Source organism: Balaenoptera physalus (assembly GCF_965194825.1).
Source record: "Balaenoptera physalus genome assembly, chromosome: 12".
Classification (NCBI taxonomy): Eukaryota; Metazoa; Chordata; class Mammalia; order Artiodactyla; family Balaenopteridae; genus Balaenoptera; species Balaenoptera physalus.
Window position 1 is genome coordinate 92,230,710 of NC_138897.1, and position 23,367 is coordinate 92,254,076.

Consider the following 23,367-nt stretch of genomic DNA (forward strand, 5'->3'; position numbering starts at 1 on the left):
TTGGATTAACGTCACCCCTTTACATAAAAACAATATTCCTCTTAAGAAAAATGATTATCTAGAACGTCTTTAATCTCATTAAAATAATAAGAAAAACTGGCAGTGATAGTAGCAGCTAATGTTTATTGAGTGCTTTCCAAGTGCCAGGCATTGTTCTAAGAATTTGGGATTAATAATTCCTATACTCCTCACTGTACCTCTTGGAGGGAGGTGCTGTGTTTAATAGACTAGTTTTAGGACAGTTTTAGACTTACAGAAAAATTGTTAGGATAGCACAAAGAGTTCCCATAGCCCCTACCTCAGTTTCCTCTACCTTGCATACCACGGGTACCATATATTTGTTGCAATTAATGACGCAGTGTTGATACATTATTATTAGCTAAAGTCCAGTGTTTATTCTGATTGCCTAAGTTTTCAGCTAATGTCCTTTTGCTGCTCAAGATCCCATCCAGGATGTCACATTACACATACTTGTCAGGTCTCCGTGGTCCCCTCTTGGCTGTGGCAGTTTCTCAGATTTTCTTACCTTTTTTTAAGGGTGAATATTCATACTTTTTAATTGAGGTATAGTTTATTTACAACATTATATTAATTTCAGGTGTACAACATAGTGATTCAATATTTTTATAGATTATGCTCCATTTACAGTTATTATAAAATATATCTTTGTAGCTTATTTATTTTATACATAGTAGTTTGTACCTCTTCATCCTCTCCCCCTATCTGATCCCTCCCCCGTCCCTCTCCCCACTGGCAACCACTAGTTTGTTCTCTATATCTGTAAGTCAGTTTCTGTTTTGTTGTATTCATTTAAAAAATTTTTTTTTAAAAATGTATTCTTTTGTTTCTTTTGGCCTCGCTGCACTGCATGCAGGATCTTAGTTCCCCGACCAGGGATCGAACCCACGCCCCCTGCAGTGGAAGCACGGAGTCCTAACCACCGGACTGCCAGGGAATCCCCCTATATTCATTTTTTTAAACTGAAGTATAGTTGATTTACAATGTCGTGATAGTTTATGGTGTACAGCAAAGTGATTTAGTTATACATATATATACATATTCTTTTTCATATTCTTTTCTGTTATGGTTTATCACAGGATATTGACTATAGTTCCCTGTGCTCTCCAGTAGGACCTTGTTTATCTATTTTATATATGGTGGTTTGTATCTGCTTATCCCAAACTCTTAATTTATTCTCCCCCATCCTCTTTCCCCTTTGGTAACTGTAAGTTCATTTTCTATGTCTGTTTCAGACTTTCTTATTTTTGATGACTTTGATGGTTTTGAGATATACTTGTCAGTATTTTGCAGGATGCCCCAGGGCTGGAATTTGTCTGATGTTTTTTCTCATGTTTGCACATGGGGTTATAGTTTTTGGGGGAAGGAGACCACAGAGGTAAGGCATCATCTGTTACCATGTCATACCAAGGGTACGTGCCACCGACGCAACTTATCATAATTGAGCTGACCTTGATTGCCTGGCTGGGGTCTCCACTGTAAATTTACTTGTATTCCTCCTTTTCCATGCTGTCTTCCTTGGAAGGAAATCACTATGTGTAGCCCACACGGAAGGAGTGGGGTGAGAGATGCAGGTTATATTCATCCTCCTTGAGGGCAGAATGTCTACATAAGTTAGTTGGAATTCTTGTTGCATGGAAAATTTTCTCTTCGCCCCATTTATTAATCTATTCATCATTTATTTATATCAGTATAGACTCATGGACAGTTACTTTATACTTGGGGTTATAATCCAATACTGCTTCATTTATTTATTTATCTTTGCTCCAAGTGTTCCAACTTTGCCCATTGAAAGCTCTTTCAGTTGACTCCTATGTTCCAGTGACATACCACCATCAATGTGGATTTTTTTTTAATGCATTTCCTTCGTCTCTGGCACTTTAAGATGCTCCAGACTCATCTTGTGTATTTCATGCCCCAGTCCTAGCATCGGCCTTTCTCAAAAGAACCCTGGTTCCTTGTATTGAACAATGATATTAGAAACCAAGTTCTAGATGCTAGGTGTGCTCACGGCTACTGGGTGTCATTATTTTTAAGCCCTTTCAGCTGCCGAAGCAAGGAGATATATGTGGGTATACTAACCCTTGTATATCCAACACGTATCTATAAATATTTCTATATGTGGCCATCTGTATCTATATGAAAGTACACGTGAGTTCATATTGATGTCTCCAACTCTGGTCCATTACCACAGGGATTATTCCAGTGTCCTCCTCTTGTTTATCTGTAAATTCCAACTCCCACAGTCAGAAGTATGGTTCCCACCATCTGCCATCTGCTTACTGAATTGTTCAATTCTACATGCATGCTATTTTTAAAAACTTTGGAAATAATTTTAGACTCACATAAAAGTTGCAAAAATAGTGCTGAGAGTTTCTGTGTACCTTCCACCCAGCTTTCCTACTAACATCTTACAAAACCATGGTGCAATTATTAAAGCCAAGAAATCAAAACATTGCTGCATTACTCTTAACTGACCTTTACAACTCATTTGGATTTTACCAGTTTTACATGCACTTTGTGTGTGTTTGAGTGTGAATAGTTCTATGAGGTTTAATCATATCTATAGATTCATGTAACCACCACCACAATCAAGAAACAGAAACCGTCCATCACCCCAGGAAACTCCCTAGTGTTACTATTCTCTCCAACTCTGCCTCTTGTTCTCCGTCACTATAATTTGGTCATTCAAATCATACAGTATGTAACCCTTCTAGAATAGCTTTAAAAAAAATCAGCATAATGCTCTTATAAGCCATCCAAGTTGTTTTGTATATCAGTAACTCATTTTTTTATTGCTTAGTATTTCATCCTGAGTATGTACCTTAGTTTGTTCATCCTTTCACATTTTGATGGACATTTGGATTGTTTCCGGTCTGTGGCTATTACAATGAAAACTGCTATGAACATCTGTGCACAGGTTTCCGTGGAAACACAAGTTTTCTTCTCTCCAGGATTAATGCCTACGAGTGGGATTGTTGGATTACAGATCTGGTACCCCAGCCATGCAGCGGTTAAAAAACATGTCCGAGTTCATTCACTTTGTAAGGGAACGAACCAAGATTTGGCCGTGAGAAGTCAAACCCCAGATCCTGGGTTTTTAACCACCATACTATGCTGCTATTTATTTATTTATATTTATTTATTTACTTATTTATTTACTGCTGCACTGCACAGCATGCAGCATCTTTGTTCCCCCACCAGGGATCGAACCCGCGCCCCCTGCGGTGGAAGCGTAGAGTCTTAACCACTGGACCAGCAGGGAAGTCCTGTGCTGTTTTTTAATAACCATAATCACAATAATAATAAGACCCATGTTAACCGAGCATTTATCATGAACGGACCATACGTGAAGCTCTGTACTTTAACCATCTCTAATGTTCACAGCACCCCTGTGTGAGGGAGGTCTGTCCTGCCATGACCCTTCATTTATAGATAAATAATGGAGGCTTCAGGAGGTTAAAGAATGTGGCCAGGATGAGACAGAAGTTCAGTGGTTAGGGACCAGACCCAGGGCCAAAGCAGCTGCTCTCCAGACGGAAGGGGATCTGCCTTTGTTCTTGGCTGTGCAGTGTTTACCACGTGCATAAAGGCTGCTAATCCTAGCTCCACAATGAGAGGGGGACACGTCTCAGTCAGTGTGACGTGGGGCCATGAAGCTTCTAGAAAGTGCTTCCCACTGGGAAGCAGAAAATCCAACTCATTCTTCCTAGGAGCATGACGGCTCTGTGCCAGCTTTGTTTTTGCTCTTCAGGGTTTTAGGGACAGTTTATTAACTGACAATTCCACTTCATGCAGCATCATGAGAACTTTGGACCTTGAAATGTCAAACGAATGTCTAGGTCTGGGGAGCTATTTGTGTTGACTGGATGACAGATGTTCCTGCTTGAAGCATTAAGCCTCTTTGGTCCAGACAACAGAAATCACCTCTGGCTCTCTGATGCAATCAGAAAGGTATCTGGAAGAAATGTCAGGTGGCTGCAAGAATCTATGAGAATGGGACTTCCCTGGTGGTGCAGTGGTTAAGAATCCGCCTGCCAATGCAGGGGACATGGGTTCGAGCCCTGGTCCGGGAAGATCCCACATGCCGCGGAGCAACAAAGCCCGCGCGCCACAACTACTGAGCCTGCGCTCTAGAGCCCGTGAGCCACAACTACTGAGCTCTCGTGCCACAACTACTGAAGCCCGCGCGCCTAGAGCCCGTGCTCTGCAACAAGAGAAGCCACCGCAATGAGAAGCCCACGCACAGGAACGAAGACCCAACACAGCCAAAAATAAATAAATAAATAAACTAAAAAAAAAAAAAAAAACGAATCTACGAGAAGACTGGGGAACAGACTCGAACCAGGTATAAAAAAATACCTTGGATTTTCTGCAGACAGTTGTTGCCAAAGGAAGTTCCCGTCCTTTCCAACCCCCTGCATTCATCAGACCTGCTCTGAGTTTCTGCTCTCAGTTACTTTAAGTGCCTGTGTATTCAGATTCTGTCTCCAGGGGCTATTTACAGTCTCACCTTTGCTTCCATTTACAGTTTGAAAGCTCCTGATTTTCCCAGATTGAAGACTTCTTCTTTTTTTTTTTTTAATTCCAAATCATGTGTAGGTGGGAATTGGTTTTCTAGGCGGGGAGCCCTCTTTCCACATTTACTATCTTGCCACTTAGGCCCCCTCCCTGGATGTTGGCATTTAATTACAATATTGGCTTCCTACAGAGGGAGGATATTCATTCCTTGGGGGCAGGGGGGAGGAATGGCAGGGTCCAGCAGAACCACCACCAGGGCAGGCTCTCGGATGCTAACCTTGGCTAAGCCCCATGTATTACTTCAAGGTGATCACGCTGCTGCATTTCGTGCGTTCAGATCCACTTCCCTCCTCAAAGAAGGCAGTGTGGATGCAGCCCCCATTCTGGAAGAGGAAAAAGGGTCGCTGTCCTGGATTCTGATATAAGACTTTGGGTGAGGAGAAGCACATGGGAGTGGGGGAAAACATCCCATCTCAGGCCACTGCAAAAGAGAAACTTTACCCGAAGGCCCAAGCCCCAGTATTTTGATTTTTACAGCCCATCCCTCCCATGTAGTGAAAGCCCATCCCCATTTTCAAAGCCTCAAAGCCTCAATATCCTTCTACCCCCTGCCTTTCACTGTATTCAAGTCATAGGTCTTGATCTTTTCACCCAGAAAAACAGGGAAAATTTTCAGAAGACATGCATTCCCATGAGCCTCTCAGCTGCAGGCAAATACTGTCCCAAAGAAGCTAGCACTTTGCCCCAGAAGCTCCATATGGAGTTAGTTTTTCCCACCAAAGGTTCCCTTTTTCTTAAAGAATGTCGTTGGGCTCTTCTTAAAAGTGGAGGTGAAAGGAACACTGTGGGAGATCTTGTGTCTGTTCGCTGGGGTGTTCTGTGCTGAAATGACCTATAATGGGAAAAAGAGACACTTGTTTTTTCACCATCTGGACCAAGGTTGGATTCTCAAAATATCACTCCAAGGCAGAGGCTGTGTTTTCTAGTGAGTATTGGATGCCCATATATATTCACGGAGGTGGGAGACCTATTGGGTTGGCCAAAAAGTTTGTTTCGGTTTTCTGTAACATCCTACGGAAAATCTGAACAAACTTTTTGGGCAACCCAATACTTCCCTTGCTGCCCTGGTGTATATCTCAAGATGTGTTTCACTGGTTTCTATAGTCTTTCTGACACTGAATCTTCTGGGTACCCATTGATCAGGGAGACAGTGAGGAAGGGGTGAAAAGATCTGGGTTGGAATCATAGCTGACATTAATTAGGCACCCAATGGGTTCCAAGAACCTTTCCAAGTCCCCGTATGTGTGTTTTCATAAAATCTTCACGTTAGCTCTGCAAATGGCATCGGTGGAGAAGTCCCTGTTGGTGCGTGGATTCAGGACTCCATAGGTCATGGCTGAGTCATCACCATAAGCTATTCTGGGTCTGATTTGCTGCTCAGTAATTCCTGCGTTCTCTGTGTGCACAGCAGATCTTCCTACCGTTCCTCTTCCTCGCAGGCTGTGGGGATCTTGGTGGTGCTGTTTTCAATCCACGCTATTTCTTTGCAGCTGCTCTCAGTTGTGGAAGAATTTACCCACTGCTTCTCCGACTCTCTGGGCCGCGGTGGAACCCTTTGGTATTTCCTCCTAGAGCATCAAGCAGGCATTGCACTCTGTGGTCTTGCCGCTTCCCTGGAGAATGGGATGGAGGCCGAGTCCCCCAGACCTGTCTGAGGTTTTGTGGTTCTGTCCCTGGGGACCCCTAATGTCCCATGCTCCTCAGGGATCAATAATGTCTATTCCTGCTTCCCCAAGTTCCAGAATTCCTAACCAGAGGGCTTCTTTTTCTTTCCTAGTGGGGTAAGAGAGAGGTAAAGTATTCCTTTGACCCAATATGCATTTTTCCAAATTTCTTTCATCATCTTGTTTAAATCTCCACGGAGAGTTTAGAGTTTTCAACGCCCCCTGCCAAAATCAGGTGAATACTCTTACTTTTCTTTCTCCATCACGTCCTACCTTCCTTGAGGCAATAAACATAGAATGCGCTATTGCTCCCTAGATGTGGGTACGAGTCACAAGACAACGTTTAATACATGGGTTTGTATTGTAAAAATACGTTTCTACCACTTGTGCCATATTCTTAAAGCTGTATTTTGTTCACAAGTGGGGTAGAGGTATATGCCAGGGAAGCTAGTATGTTAGTCTGAGATCTTCTCTTTTTTTTGGCCGTGCCGTGCGGCTTGCGGGATCTGTGTTCCCCGACCAGGGATTGAACCCGTGCCCCTTGCAGTGGAAGCGTAGAGTCCCAACCACTGGACCGCCAGGGAAGTGGTCCCAGTCTGAGATCTTCTTACTTGTCTGTGCCTTTTGTGTTCTTGTTATTTTTCCACCTTTCCGCGACTCAATAGTCCACAGAAAGCATGATTCTTTGCCTAAATGAGACACCATTTCCAAGCCCGTCCCTCTGTGCCTGTGTCATCACCTGACACTCATCTATGTCATGGATGCCTCGAGCTCACCTGCCATCAGCCACCAATCTCATTTCTGGGAACACCTTTTGCTCTTGGATTTCTCCTTATTTCTCTTAAAACTTCCTCTTCGTCCTCCATCCTCTTAATACTAGACTCTCAAGGCTTGGTCTTGAACGTCTTCTCCTACGCTCCTTCCCGGGGTAACTTCATTGAGTCTTGTGGCTTTAAATACCATTTTCCACTAGTGTCTCTCAAAGTCTTCCCTCTGACTCTAAGGCCACATACCCAAGTTTGTACTTAACATCTCCTATGATGCGTATAAAATATATGTTGAACCGAACACCTCCCAGATTAACCCTCATCGTCCCAGGGCGTCTCCTACCGCTTTCATTATCTCATTCAAAGGTGTCATCATTCATGGAGTTTCTCAGTCAAACTCCTTGAAATTGTCCTTGACGCCTTCCTTTTTCTTAGAACCCAGAACATTTCCCCATTTCTGCTATTACTTCCTCAACAAGAATGTAAGCACCAGGAAGGCAGAATCTGGGGTTTGTTCCCTCCTGAATCCCGAGTCTAGAAAAATGCCAACAAGTATCAGGAGCTCCAAACATATGTGATGAATGAACAAATCTTTTACATAGCCGATCCCATAAAAGATTTTTTTATTCTAAACATTTAGAGGAATAAGATTATTTAAAACAAAAAGTCCCTGTCTAGAAGATTCAACAGTTGGTGTATTTCAGGACCAACAGCGTCTGACATTTTGATCTTCCATTTGTCTGGTCCTCAGGGGCCAGAAGATCAGGAGGGCTGATGCAGAGGAAATTCTGGCGAACGGGGCATTTGAGCGAAAAATTTATACCATATCCTTGTTCGCAATCATGTACAGAAAAGACTGAACTCAGGAGGTGCTTTAGAAAAAGCTTTCCAATTGACATCAAATCTAGACCCCCCTCCCTTTTTTGTTGGGACAGCACAGTCTCCTCAACCAAAAATACACTGTTCCCCTCAAGCCACTGCTGTCATAAAACACTGTTTAACAACATAGGTGCCACCTCGTATTTTTAGCTCTTGGCTTTGGATGAGAGAAGCAACAAGAGATTTATGTGCCTGTCAAAGAAGGGCAAGATAAAGCACCTCCTACCTATGCCTCATATATTTTTAGTTATATATTCCGTTCGTGGTGCTGGTGATATTCCCTTGTTTTGGTTTCTGTCTTCTCTCTGCTTTGATTCGTATTAATCACTCGGAGACAAAGATGTCATCTCTATGGGTGAGACTTAAAAGAAATTTACAAATGAAGGAGAACATCATTTTCTACGGCGGGGACTTTTCCTTCTCATCCAATCAATTCTCAGAATGTCGCCTGCTTAGGACAGACATAGAGGCGTGCCATGTGGGTGAAGTTACGGTGCCTACATACACTCAGGTCTTTTAACTCCTGGGCAGTGCAAAAGAAATGGCCTGCGCTGTTCATTATTGACTACTGACAATGATTCAATAGCAGTCAGAACTGATGAATGTCTGGCCTCCAAGTCTTTCAGCAGCTCAATGTTTGATTTGCATTGTGCCTGAGTTTTCAAGAGCCATAAAAGATTTCAGCCCATAGGATAAATCAGACTATGGATTGATGTGTGGTTGCTATGGCAATTGATATTGTCACCATTTAATGACCTCATCAAACTTGAGTATTTGGTCACAATGCAGCACCTGTACATAATTTAACAACAAACCACAACAACTTGTGACTCCATCTGAAACATTCCAGGAAAAAAGTTAAAAGCAACCGGAAATAAATCACCTCAAGCCTGAGATGTGTAAATATTTGAGCTGTGAGAATGGACATTTTCTGGAAAAGATTTTATGATTGGAAGCGCTATTTTTGATGAAAGGTGCAAAACCATGATTGGTTGTAAGGGATATACCTTTGTAGCCAGACCAGTTTTTCCTGCTCACTTTCAAATAGGCAAAGAAGAATACATGCTTTTCCACAGGCTTCAGGGATGTGTTTATATCACTGACCACTGGGATTATGGAACGTGAGTTTTGGCCATGGATTCTGGTATTTAAAGATAAGATTTTTTTTTAAGGTTATTTTATGACATCTAGATTTTTTTTTTTTATAAATTTACTTATTTATTTATTTATTTTTGGCTGCACTGGGTCTTTGTTGCTGTGAACGGGCTTTCTCTAGTTGCGGCGAGCGGGGGCTACTCTTCGTTGTGGAGCACGGGCTCTAGGTACGCGGGCTTCAGTAATTGTGGCACATGGGCTCAGTAGTTGTGGCTCACGAGCTCTAGAGCGCAGGCTCAGTAGTTGTGGCGCGTGGGCTTAGTTGCTCCGCGGCATGTGGGATCTTCCTGGACCAGGGCTCAAACCCATGTCCCCTGCATTGGCAGGAGGATTCTTAACTACTGTGCCACCAGGGACGTCCTAAAGATATGATTACTACAGACTGAATCTGTGTCAAAAGTACTGTCAGTGGGTTAAATTGTTAATGGCGTTGGTCTTGATGACGTGATTATTTGTATTTCTATATACTCTTTTTTTAAAACTCAAATGTGTTTTGTGAAGAAAGCTACATCCGTACTTTTCTGATTTTTCTAGTGTGTCATCTTGGTCAACGTGGTTGAAATAAATTACAGAGTTAAGAGAGCCCTGCATCCTCCCATTTACATGTTTCCCCAAATTCCACATCACCATCTGGGACCATATAACAGGCTATTGGTGAAGTCCTACGTACCAATCTCATATTTTGTTTTCAGAGTCAAGTGCAGAAGATGCTGTTAAAATAATGGGTGAATGGATAAAGAATGTATAGATAAGGTCAGAATTGTTTTCTCTCTCTCATTTTTTCTACATTATTTAATCTTTTTACTCTACCACCATTAAGCTCCGCCTTGTATCAGGAGTTAGTTACGTGCGTACTTGGCTATGTGTAGATCCTGAGCTCTTGGAAGAAGAGCTTATTTCTCGATTCCTGTCTCCCCAGTAACTTAGCCTAATTCTTCATTGCATGTAGTAAGTTCTCAGTCAACATTGTTGAAGTCACTCATTGGGATTCCAAGACTCTGGGGGCTTCAAGGAGTGATGAAGTGGGGGGATGATTTCTTTTAAAATTTTACTTAATTTTGTTATTGGATGTGCATTAAATGTCTTTTCTTCAAAAGGTGTTGTGAACAGATATGACAGGAGAACAATAAATACTTGTCATCTCATCTTAAAATCTTGAGCAAGTGGGTACCTCCCTACTCATCAAATTATTTAAATTTCTGGGGCATAAGCAAAGCACAGTAAGTATCAGCCCAATAAATCTTTTGTTGTCCCCTCTTCGTCAAGAATAAGCACAACAAACACAACCTTGTAAAGCAACAATACTCCAATAAAAGTTAATAATAAAAAAAAAGAATAAGCACAAAATAAGCAGGTGTTTCCAGAAGTCACTGACCAGCCTCTCTCCTCGTGTGCATGATACCATCTTCAGATCACCGGCTGGCAGCTCGGCTGCAGTTAAACAATGTTATCAGAATTTCTGGTTGAGTCTTTGAGTAACTGGAACCCCTGGGACTGGTTTTCAGCTAAACTGGCCCTGAATAGCATTTTGTGTTCGTCAAGGGCATCAGGTCAACCCTGCACAGTTAGAGATGCTGGAGCTCTGGTGTTGTATTTTTACTGCACCATTTTTAATTATTCCACTTGCCTCTCTTGCCTGGCTGCCTTCAGAGAGTCTGCTGCCTCATGCCTTACTGAGTGGGTGGTGGGTTTAGTGATCTTGACCTGGTGTCAAGATGATTAGATGAGAGTGAGCACTGAGGCCAGAGCTGGACCACTCAGAACCTCTTTCCCGGGACTCTGGACTTGAGACACAGATTTTCTGTTCAGTCTCTGTTAGACAGCGGAGGGGCTGTGGTTCAGACATTCTGTGAAGGGATTAGAGAAAGTCTACCTGCAGGAGGGAAAAGAAAGGGGCAGATGGTCAGAGAGAAGCAGAGGAAGAGAGGTCAGAAGTCTTTAGAAACAGGATAAAGAGTGGAGCTGTCTTGTTTATTGGGAATGATCACTCTGAATCCTTGTGTCTTACCAGTAAACCCCCTCTTTGCCTCAGCAAGGCAAAGCAGGTGCTGTTCCTTGCAAATAAAACAGGGATTGGCCAAGTCAGAGTACTTTATAAAATAAACCTCGGAAGCATGTCTCTTCACTCCTTAGGTGGGCCTGAAATGGACTTGGATCATGGCTTCTCTCTGCATGTATTGGTTACTATTCCTTTTCAAAATACTGGCAATGGATAATACATAAAGGAAGGCTTAGATGTTTAAGGAAGTGAAGTTACTTGGTATTCAGATCAATGTTTAGTTTTTAGTTTTTCTTTCTCTTCATTTTCTTGGTTAAAATACAACATACTATTGGGACAAAATAATCTGCATAATGACTTGAGTAAGAAAAAACACAAAATACGTGGCTTTGGTTGTCACTTGGCATTATCTAATGATATTTTACGATTCTTAAATGCAAAATTTTTGGAAACCAGTTTGAAATTGCCTCAAAGATTCCATCAATTTACTGAGAAAACACCACCATTGATATTTCTGGCTTTTTTTTTTTTTTTTTTTTTTGCTGAATAATGGCTATATACCTAAACGTGGATATATATTGCATATATATGTGTGTGTGTGTGTGTTTATGTCAATTAATGTTTCTTTCCGTTTGGCAGTGTTTAATACAGCAAAGAAACTTTTGACAATACCTAAGTACAGGACAGAATTCATTTTTCCTAAGACATTATAACGAGAGAAATAATGAAAACGTTCACAGTTCAGATTGACCATCTTCTAGGAGTACTACGTGCTGAATTGAAACCTAATCCCCTACGAAAGCTTCAGCACAAAGGGGCGGCGACCAAGTCCTCTTCTTAAAGTCCTTGGATGATGACAATTGTCAAATACTGGAGCTGAGAAACATCAGGAACAAATGTAATAATAAAAATGTGGCAGAAGCAATTTTTCTATCAATAGAGCAGCCCTTTTGTCCCAGGAGGAGTGTTTTCAGAAGATCAGACTCGTTTGGGGTTCTGTGTTTCTGTGCTTGAGGACTTTTTACATAAAATACATTCAACGTACAGGGATCCGGATGCATGCACTGCTGTCAAATACGTGTGTGTTTAGACACCCTGATGGAGTGACCCCGGAAAGAGGGGGCAGCTGAAGGTGCGGGGACGAGGGAGAATTGCTGGAGCTGTTTCCTTGAACAGGTGAGGGCAGATGCAACCTCATCTGGGGGCGGAGGGGTCTTGAAATAGGAGCCTGGCCGCTTCCCAGATGCTGTAGGCTGGGGAAGGCACCGGATTCAGTCACAGGCAGGTGGGAGGTTGGGGAAAACCTTGGCTGCTTCAATACTGTTCGCGAAATGGAAGTAGCTCGTGTCAGGACATCGTTCGGTCAGCGACCCCCGCTGGGAAAGGTCCGGTCTTGATCCGAGGTTCCGCGAGTTCCCACGGACGCCTGTGCTGCTGGGATCCCCGCATCCCGGAGCTTCTGTTCTGCTCAGACAGGGGTGCTGGGAGGGGCTTGCTCCTTAAAGGAAACCCGATGCACGACGGTCTGGAAGCCGATGCCTTCCGGGACTCCTGGAGGGTGACTTAACGGGGTGTCTGAAGCCCTGTGGCCTCGACCTCTCTCCATTTCAAGTGCGAGCCCCCCAGGAAGGCGGGCCTTCAACTGTGGGGAGACAGCGCGTGTCTACACCGCCGGACCTGGAGAGGGTCTACACCACCCGCAACGCGCGGGCCGGATTATTCCTCCGCGTGGCCGCCAGGTGGCCCACGCGTCGTCATGTCATTTCACAATCAATCCACAGCCTGAGAGTCCACGTCCTGAGGGTGCCCAAGACTGTAGCGCGCCGGTGTCGAACGCGTATATCCATGACAAGGGGGGCGGAGTCACCCGAAGTCCTGGGACCCGGCGGCAGCCCTAGGGCCCTGATCCTGCGGCCACGCCAAGTGGCTGGAGTGGCCCCGCCCCTCGGCCCCGCCCCTCGGCCCCGCCCCTGCCGCCTCCAGAGGTCGGAGCCTCCGGGCGGACAGGGCGCGCAGGCGCAGGCGCAGAGCGGCCGCGGAGGGCTTGGCGGGGCGGGGCCGAACGGCTTCTAAGCGCAGGCGCAGTAGTTGGGCCGAGGGTGGGTGAGGGCGTGGTAGCAGGGCCTGCAGGTTTCCAGAGAGGGTTGGACGGATCAGGACAATTTTTTAAAAGTTTCTTTGAATAACAGGGTCTTACTGTATAGCTCAGGGAACTATAGTCAGTATCCTGTGATAAACCATAATGGAAAAGGATGTATGTATATGTATAACTGAATCACTTTGCTATAGAGCAGAAATTAACACAACGTTGTAAGCCAACTATACTTCAATAAATTTTTTTTTAAAGTTCCTTTGAACATTTATGGATGTTAGCATTTTTAAGAATCACATTCTGGGAAGAAAGACTTCCCCTTTCAAAGTGAAATATCACTGTTTTCCACTGTGGCAAGGCTAAGTTTGGGGAGGGGGGAAGGGTTGCAGATAAAGGGGCAAATTGGCACTTTTCCTTATTTTTTCTGATATTTTCAAGTAATTATTAAGTCTGGGTCAGCCCCATTTTTACCTTTTTGGTCACATTTAACTACTCGTCCCCAGCATGGAATGTTCCTAGTTTTGGGGGGCGTGTTGGAATATAAGTGAAAACAAAATCCTCTCCCAACCCAGGAAAACCTCTCCACAAACGTAGTAGAGAAAGAAAACAGACTTATTATTGAATAAACTTTAAACCAGAATGTAATGTGCATCACAGGGCAGTGCCTAACGGCTAAGAGATTGGGAAAACAATAATGTCACCCTCTTATAAAGCCAACCCGTTATATGCGTGTCCTCAAGTGAGAGGACTTTGCAACACCTATTTTTCACACAGCGTTGGTCCTAACTTTACCTGATCATTGGGTTAGCTAATTGGCTTTCTCCAGAGGAAAAACAAACTTCACATCTTTATGACAGGGGGTGGTCTTGGGAGGGAAGCACCTGCCAAAGTTGAATGACTCCCATCCCACAGAAACTGGGAGATAAGGGTGCTGTCTTCCCTGAGGTTTACATTCCAGAGATGAGACCTGCTCTAAAGAAGCATTGGAAGGTGGTACCATTGGTACCCATTTTACAGATGAGGACACAGAGGTTAAGTTACCTGCCTGAGTTTCATGCATGGTAAATGAGAGATCCAGGACCTCGCTCAGAATATGTATTTTATCTTTTCTACCACATTTTTCCATGAGTGCCAGAAGGATTGACACAAAGCTCCCTGGCTGGGGGGAGTGGGGAGGTCGCTGAGCCCCATACAGGAGACATTGTTACTGAACCAAACTTGGGTCTACTCGCCAATGTGCAGTAAAGCCAATCTACTGACACTAGGTTGTGCTGAAGGGAAGTGCAGCATTTACTGCAGGCACCAAACAAGGAGTCCAAGACAGCTAGTGCTCAAAACACCCAAACTCCCTGATGGGTTTCAGCAAAGCATTTTTAAAGACCAGGTGAGGGAGGGGTATCCCAGGATAGGAGATCAGCTCATGCAAAATTCTCTGATTTGTTGATGTGAGGTAACAGGGTAGTGTCACAGGGGTTAACACTATCAATCCTTAAGTGCCAGTAGGTCTTGGGGGCTACATGCTCATGGTCATCAAGTAGTTAATTTCATCCATTTGGTGTGGTTTTAGCATCTGTAAAACAACTCAGGAATGTGCATCAGATACTATTATCAGGGTACTTCAGAGAGGAGCTACAGCAGAGGATATGGGAGAGGGGTCTGTCCCCGGGACGGCCCCATAGGGTTCTGCTTGGTTACGACAACATGAGTCTCACCCAACCAGGAACAAAATGAGAAGTGCTGTCATCAGTGCTCCTTGGTGCCCCCCTCTGAGTCCCTCTGTCTCTGGGAATTTTTATTATTATACTAGTAATAGTTCCAAGAACTCCTGTGGCTGGATTTCCTGTTGTTGAGAAAAGGAGAGTGAGTTCAGCATATTTACCAAGATTCTCTCAGTGATTCAAGTCTTTGTACTACTGTGGTCCTATTCCACAGGTGATAAAACTGAGGCCCAGGGTGGCTTCAGTATCCAGAGCAGGACTTGAATGACTTCAGCTCTCAGATAGGAGGGAGGGGAGGGTGAGTGAGTTAGGTCCCTGCCCTTTGCTGTAAATGGATCTGGGTGAGATTCCAGGCTCTGCCACCTCCATGCTTTGTGACCTTGGGCAATGGCTTAATTTCTTGGGGTTTCATTTCTTGATCTTCAAAAAGAGGTTTATAACTCCTGCCACAGGAGGCTGTTGTAGAAGTTAAATGAGATAAACGGGGTTGTTGGCCAAGGGGATGCCAGAGTCCATGGATCAGTCACTGCGTTACATCCATCATTGTTCTCAACTGCGGGAGGTGAGGTGGACCAAGTTTCTGAAGTCATTGCACATATTCCATCGCATCTATTTCCAAATACCATCACGTTAGTGTTTAGGGATTAAAGATATGAATTGGTGGGTGGAGCGGGGGCTGTAGGGGTGCGGACACAAACATTCAGTCACTAATAGTGTGCTCATGCCCAGAAGGTAAGACAAAATATGTCCAAAAAGTCCTGAAAAAAAAAGTCCTGTTTTGTACATTTGTACAAAACAACTGTGCTAAGGATGGTGCTATTGCTTCCAGAGAAGAGCCTCCATATCCAACTCTGCCCCTATGTTAGAAGGTGAGCTTGTTATTGAAGACCTGTAGCTCATGATGGAGGAGCAGCAATTGTTACCAAACACAAGTTGGTGTGCCTGCCGCACAGTGAGGCCAAACAAATTGAAACGTCGGAGTTTGGAGTGGAGAAAGGCTTATTGCAGGGCTAAGCGAGGAGAATGGGTGGCTTGTGCTCAAAAAAAAATTGAACTCTCTGTTGGTTTTCAGGGAGAAGTTTTTATAGGCAAAATTTGGGGTAAGGGTTGCAGGGTGTGTGACTTCCTTTGGATTGGTTGGTGGTGAGGTAACAGGGCGGTGCTCCAAGAATCTTGAGCTCAGGCTGAAGTTACCACCCCCCACCTGGGTGGGGGCCTTAGTTCCTGCAGAAGAACTCAAAGATATTGTTCTGTGTATCCCTTGAGGGGGAACCAGGACCCTGCCCCAAGGCGGAACTATTGTCTCCTGACTGCTCCTCCTTTGTTTCTGCATCCCCTCCCTTCCCTGATTAGCAAATGCATGAATCTGCCCTTTTGAACTCAGGGAAGGTCTAGGAGGCTGAATGAAGCCTATTTCCTACAAACAAGAAACAGGGGACAGGGAAAAGATTGTATCCAGGAGGGCTCCACAGGGTCCTGCTTGCTTTCACTGTCACAACCTGGAACCAAGGGGCCACTTCCAAGGTTTAATCTCAGGGATTCTGGACCTGCCATCCATGTAGCTGCAATTTACCCATATGATCACACCAATCTGATATCCAATAGAAGATACTGAAAATAGCCTCACAAGTGCTGGTCCACAAAGCCAGCAGCTGTGAAGGTCAGAAGAAAAGGCTTGCATGGGTTAGAGAAAGGGGTCGAGGCCCCTACAGTGGAGAATGATGGGCATGGCTTGGGGATGGTCACTATAGAGCTTGAAATACCAATTAGAGAGCATCTGGCATCTGTGCTTTACAGAGACAAACTTTTAAGCTACATTGATGAGCAAGAAACAAAATGCTCTATCAGCTAAACAGAGCCATTACTCATGAAGTGAATGCAAATGTGACATTATCCTCTTTCATCACCATCTGATGTCATACTAATTAGTAGTAAAGATTCTATAAACTGGACCTGATGCTCTACTCTAAAATTAAGTGGAAAAAAAAATAAATGGGGAACATGATAATTTTGTCTGTATCTTGAGAATAAGAGATTATGCAGGATTATACCTCTGATTCTGACACCAAGTAAAGTTCTGGTACCAATTCCTGTGTGTGTGTGTGTGTGTGTGTGTGTGTGTGTGGTTTTTCCACACCACCAAGCAACCCTCCAATTGCTGGATGTGCTACAATTCAATTCAATTCTGACATTATTCACCTGGAATTAGCATCTGATCCCACAAGACTGTGCACCCGCCACCTTTAGGTGCTAATCACAACTCCAGGTTGTTACCTGTGCTTCTGACAGTTTCGCTATAGCTGGAAGATTCCGAAGACTCCCTTCTTGGGTTTAGTTACTTTGCTAAAGCAGCTCATGGAACCCAGGGAAGCATTTTATTGACTAGATCACCAGTTATTATGAAAGGATATAACTCAGGAACAGCCAGATGGAAGAGATGCACAGGGCAAAGTATAGGGAAAGGGGGCAGAGCTTCCATGCCCTCTCCAGCTGCTATGCTCCTCCAATCTCCACGTGTTCACCAACCCAGAAACCTTCAAACCCCATCCTTTTGTGTTTTTTGTAGAGGCCTCATTGTTAGGGGAACCTCTGACCAAAACCGCCTGCCCTGGCCAGGCATGATAGTAGCCACTTGCATGAGTTATCTTACAACAGGAGGTCCTGGTAAGGAACGCGGAACTAACAAGCTACCACCAACCGGAAGAATTCGGGAAAGGTCAAAAGGAGAGACGATACAGACACCAGTCCGTATGTCCTACCAGCCTCCCAGAATCCTCTTCGCTGGAATCCACCTTGGCTGAGCGATGCGTGCGCCACCAGGAAGGACCCTGAGTCAGAATGATCGGCCAGAGACAACCCGGAAACTAACCCCATCACCAGAAAACCCGAGACTGCGAGCCACGTGGCAGAGCAGTGCTCCTGGGTTCCCTTACCCTGCTTCCCTCTGCCCTGGTGCCCCTTCCCAATCAAGTCTCTTGCTTTGTCAGCACATGTGTCTCCTTGGACAATTCATTTCCGAGTGTTAGAAAGAGCCCACTCTCGGGCCCTGGAAGGGGTCCCCCTTCTTTCAACATCACCCCATAGGCACGATTGATTGAATCATTGGCCATTTATCCCCATTTGTGTTCACCATGCAGGGTGCTATGAAGGCTCAGCTATGCCCCATTTACCCCAAAGCTTCCCCAGCTGCCTTTCCACTCACCCCAAAGAAGACTGAGACCCACTGTTACTTATTTGTATTTTTTTCACTCTATCCCTTAGTTCTGTTAAAGAAGGTTCTGGCTCTTTTACCCCTGTCATCCCAGAGTTTAGCACAAGGCTGACCCACAGAGAGCAGTGCTTAGATATTGAATAAATTGCCATATATTGTTTGGTCCAAGTAGCATGGGAGTGCTCTGGAAGAAATGAAGAATTCAGAAATAAAATCCCACCCTTGGGGAGCCTAGTAGATATGCATGTTTGCTGAGGGATGGAGAATTTGGGGGTATTATTCAAGGAAACCTCAAGCATATAGGATTCTTGTCCTCACATTGTGCTTTGGGGTAATTGAGAAGAAACCTATGAATATAATTTAAATTTTTATACAAGTTTTAAAGGTTATTTTCCATTTACATTTATTACAAAATTATTGGCTATATTCTCTGTATCGTAAAATACATCCTTGAGCCCATCTTACACCAAATAGTTTGTACCTTTCACTCTCCCACCCCTAAGAGCAATTTCAATGGTGAACTAAGCCTTCTGAACAACCAAGAATGGAGGCCCATTTCCATAGACAGCTACAGATAGGAGTGTCAAAGCATTTCTTCTGCAAAAATTATTTCATCTGAATTTGTTTATTAACTAAAAACATGTCTGAGCAGAAATAAGACAATGGTTAGAAAAAAAAATAATGGAAATCATATGTGCTTTCATTTACTGACCTTTTCCTTCTTCGTCGTAAAGAATATCAATTGCAAAAGCTAATTAAAAGTTCCTCTACTTCTCTCATGAGATAAGATAAAATATGGACTATAACATATAAATAAAATAAAACCCTGATGTAAGACCAGGAACACAATTATTTGCTCAAAAAACATCCTTTGCTTTCCATTCTGATCGCTAAGTGAGAAAGCATTTCAAAGCTTTTGAGACAGTAAAACAGGCTCTCTGAAGATTGTTGGAATTTCCAATTTGAGAGGAAGTTTCCTCAGACATCGATGATGTAGCGATGAAAACTTCAACCTCCCTAACCACCATGAAATGAGATCTTTCCCAAACTCAACATTTCAATCTCCTCTCAGGAATGCAAGGCAAGGGTTCATTCTGTTGTGAAGATCGCTCCCCGCCAGGTAAGGCGGGCAGGTGATGGGGAACCCGGCCAAGACTGTCACCCCCAGGGCTGTGCCTACCCTTCCAGGATCAGAGGTCTCTACACAAAACTCTGATGGTCCTCTTGCCGGGAGGGCCCGCAGTAGGACACAGCAATGAAGTCTGCCTTTAAATATGGCAATTATTCCTAAAATGTCTTTGTTGACAGCTGGCGAGGCACAAAATAAACACAGGACTCTTTGCAAGCAAGCAGGAATTAGCATAACCGGCAGCTGCTGCGTTACCCACAGACACAGAACCATAAAGAACCTCGTTCCTTCTGAAACAAAGTTAAAGAAGAGACACACGTGGAATCATGAGTTACCACCTGCCAATGTCCAGCGAACCAAAGCAAAGCAAAAAAAAAAAAGAAGAAAAAAGCCATTGCTTCCAGCCTAAGCGTTCTCCAGAGTTCATTATTCTAATTAAAATAGGAACTAATCTTACAATAAAAATATGGCAGTCCAGCGATTAAATGCCCTTGTAGATAATTAAAAAAATATTGAATTCATTCTCCATTATCCAAAAGGCAGCAGATCATTATCAGAGTCAACTATAGACAGTGTTCAGTAAGAGTCTCCTCTGTTTTGTCGTCCCAGATGATGATCAAAATGCAAGAGCACATAAAAGGGAATTTGAGAAAATAATGGTTTTGTATTTTGTTCTGGATGAGTGCCAACCTATGTGCCCTCCGAGACCATGATATCCAAATCTGGGGAAAGTTAGTCTCGGTGGCTATAATTAGAAATGGAACACCACCCTATGTGACCATCGGATTTTCTGCACAGCCCAGCTCCCTTCTGCTGCCTGAGTGACCGACAACAAAATTATTTGCACACTCAGGTCAAATGTGTACTTTCCTCTTAGCAGAGCTGGGGACGATTCTTAGGAAGATGGCCTTTTATTGCTCAAAAAAATCTGTGAGAACCAGAGACACACGGAGGGCAGAGAGAGCTCTAATTAATCAGTGTCTTTCTGTCTTCTTCAAAAATACCGTTTCCTGATGGATACGCCGGTGTCTGCCGTTTTGGCTGCAAATTTCTGTGTTTTGAAGTCTATCTTGAAGGCGTCGTTTTATTCAGACCAAACCTTTTTGAAATAGACTTTTATTTTCTCACGCCCCGTTACAATAAGGGATCTTCCCTGAAAGACTTTCTCTCTCTCAACCCACTGCTGTTAACGACGGTGCTGAATCCCTAGTCACGTTTCATAGTCGCCATTGGCTGCGAGGTACCTTTATACCTTCACAAAGCTCTAACGGCAGCTGCCGTCAGGGCACGACATTTTTGTGCACCGACATAATCAACCCCATGGCCTTTCTCTCCGGCGCTGCAGAGGCAAGCTGCCCCCGATAGGTTTTTTTTTCCACTTTAGTCTTCGAAAGTAGGTCAATTTTAAAAATAAACACCAGTGCGTGACCCCAATCCCAGAATGTGTAGAGCAGGCCTGGGGATGGTTCTGAAGTAAGAAAGTGACTGGTTTTAGTGTGACCGAGTGGCTTTGTTTCCAACTTCTCTGCACATTTCAGATGGAAGAGAATGAAAATCCACTGTAATCACTCAACCCACAGCGCCTGGTCATGTAGTATCATCCAGCCCCCAAGGCCTCAGTAGCAGGGCTGCAAATTGGTGCAAAATACACGAATTTCAGGACTATTGCAGGAATTATCAGAGAAACGTATGTTTTTTTAACTTGAGGGACTGACAGGCATGTGGATAAGTAGAGCCGGGAACCGTGGGGTGGATCAGAAAAGGAAACCGTCATCACCGAGGGCAGAGCTAAGAGGAACTGGAGACTGATGACTTGCTTGAATCCCTGGATCCCAGCAGAGCCAGCTATGCTCTTAAACATCTTATTTGTATCAGACTACATTGAACCGCTTTTTGCTGAATCCAGTTTGAGTGGGTTTTCTGATAGCTGCAAGCAGGGGGAGAACCACTGGCTCAGGGCTTTTGGAAGAAGCTACCAACCTGTCCTACCCTGGGGGAGGGACATGAGGAGAGGAAAGACCATCAGCAGATGAGCACACATCCCTGGGGAGTCCTTGGAAAATCGACAGGCTGCAGAGCAGCGCTGATGGTAAGCTCTGATATCAGGCCGGGCCCAGCAGCATGTGGTCGGTCTTCCTACCCCACCCTGTGTGACAGCCTGAGGAAGAGGCTGGCCACGTGGTCTGTGCAACGTGGAGGGAGGCCAAACAGAAGAGCAGATACAGACAGCTGAACACGACTGCGGTGGAACCACCAAGCATGAAGAGGATGCAGCACAGAGGCAAAACTGCCCTCTCAGGACCACCTAGAACCCTGGATCCTCTTCTATCTCCCAGGCCTTTGAATTCCCAGACATTTATCCTGATCCGCACCTTCCAAGTGTGTTCACTCCTTCAGGGATGAGTCAACAGAACACACACATGCACGTGTGTGCACACACACATGCACGTACACACATGACGTGGGTTATACAAATTAATTAATAAAATGGAAAGAATGCACCCTCTGAATACAGAGGAAAGAGCCTCTTTTTAATAAAGATTTACTAAAAGAAATAAACATAAATTTTAGACAGTCTGGGCCCACAAATAAGGCTAGTCCTGGCGGGCAAAAGTGAGAGAGACTTATAATTCTTGTCCTATTGCTGTAAATATTGCCTCTGGCTGTCATCTCTCTTGAGAAACTGAAGGAATTAAGTACAGGAAACTGGGAAAGAGGCACAGCCAGCAGAGGGAGGGACTGTCTTCCATGTATCTGATTTCCCAGGTTTAAATGAGTAGAAGGTGAGGATGGATGTGATCTCTATTGGGACAGGTCTGTAAGGCTCTCCTCCAGGCCCCCGCAGACCCTCCTTTCACCAGCAAATATACTTCTGTAAGGTCCTCACACATTCTTTAAACGGATTTTTCCAAATTCAGGGTGATCACGCCGTGCAGCTAAACGAGTAATCAAGCCCCCAAGCAGCCTGTCTGCTCACAGAGGAGCAGATTTAGGGTAACCCCATAAGGAAGGAATACGACACTGGGGACGCCCAGAATTGCACCAGTGAAGGAAGTCGGGAAGCATCATTAGTAAAGAACTCTGGGCAGAACTGAAGTCAAGTAGGCATTTTTTTCCCTTCCCATAATTGTATCTCTCATTTTAGAGAAACAACAGAAAATAGAAATGTTTTAGGATTCTAAGGCCAAAGTCGATCTTACCATCCTGCTCTGCCATGTCCTGTTGTTGGTGAGGACAGGTTTATTTATTCATGACCCTGTGAATATTTAGGATGGCAGAGCAAGACACCAAAGGGAAGCCCTCAACCAAAGCGGTATGGCTACTAAGCTCACTCTTAGACTTTTTCTAGTGAGGCGATTTCTTTTGTCATCATGGAGAAATTAAACGAACTTCGGAAATGAATTGTAAAAGAAGGCTATGTATATGTAATTTAGTAAATGTAAATGTATACATGCAAATATATTCAAATATACATTATGTATTACATATGTGTTCTACACTTAGTAGTACCGTTTATTAAATATAACATATATAGCACATGTGTAATAGATACACTTTACAAAAACAATGTGAAATACACTGTATATCGTGTTTTATATGTAGAGTTTCAATATTATATATATATATATATATATATATTCTTTTTTTTTTTTTTTTACTGTTTGAACGTCTGCTTTAATCAATGTGATAAACTCTGGTGTCCAAGGAGAGTGGGCAGCGGGAGGGAACTGAAGGGCGAAACGATTGACAGACCCCTGCGTTCACCTACTAAGCTGAGTGGAGCAGCAAAAGGTTTCTTTGAGCTGTGTCGTGGGCAGCCATGTGGCACCAGCTTTCTGGGACAATCTCAGTTTCTGAGACAGAAGACACTGGCCCTTTGTCAGGCCACCCATCAGACTGCAACCAATTCTCAGTTCTTGTGACAGCTGTTATCTCGTCAGGAATGACCTTACCCAGGCTGTGAAGCCGACCCAGATCTCCGGAGTCCCTGCACTCGTCGGGGTATGCCCGATTCCTCCTCTTCCCTTATAATGCAAGTCTTTTGGTAATAATTACCTGCATCTGTAGGACCTTAAAGAATTTTTGATACAGCAAGACAGAAATTTGTTATCTACCTTTTTTCAGTTTAGGTGGCAAACCTCTTCTTTGGTGAT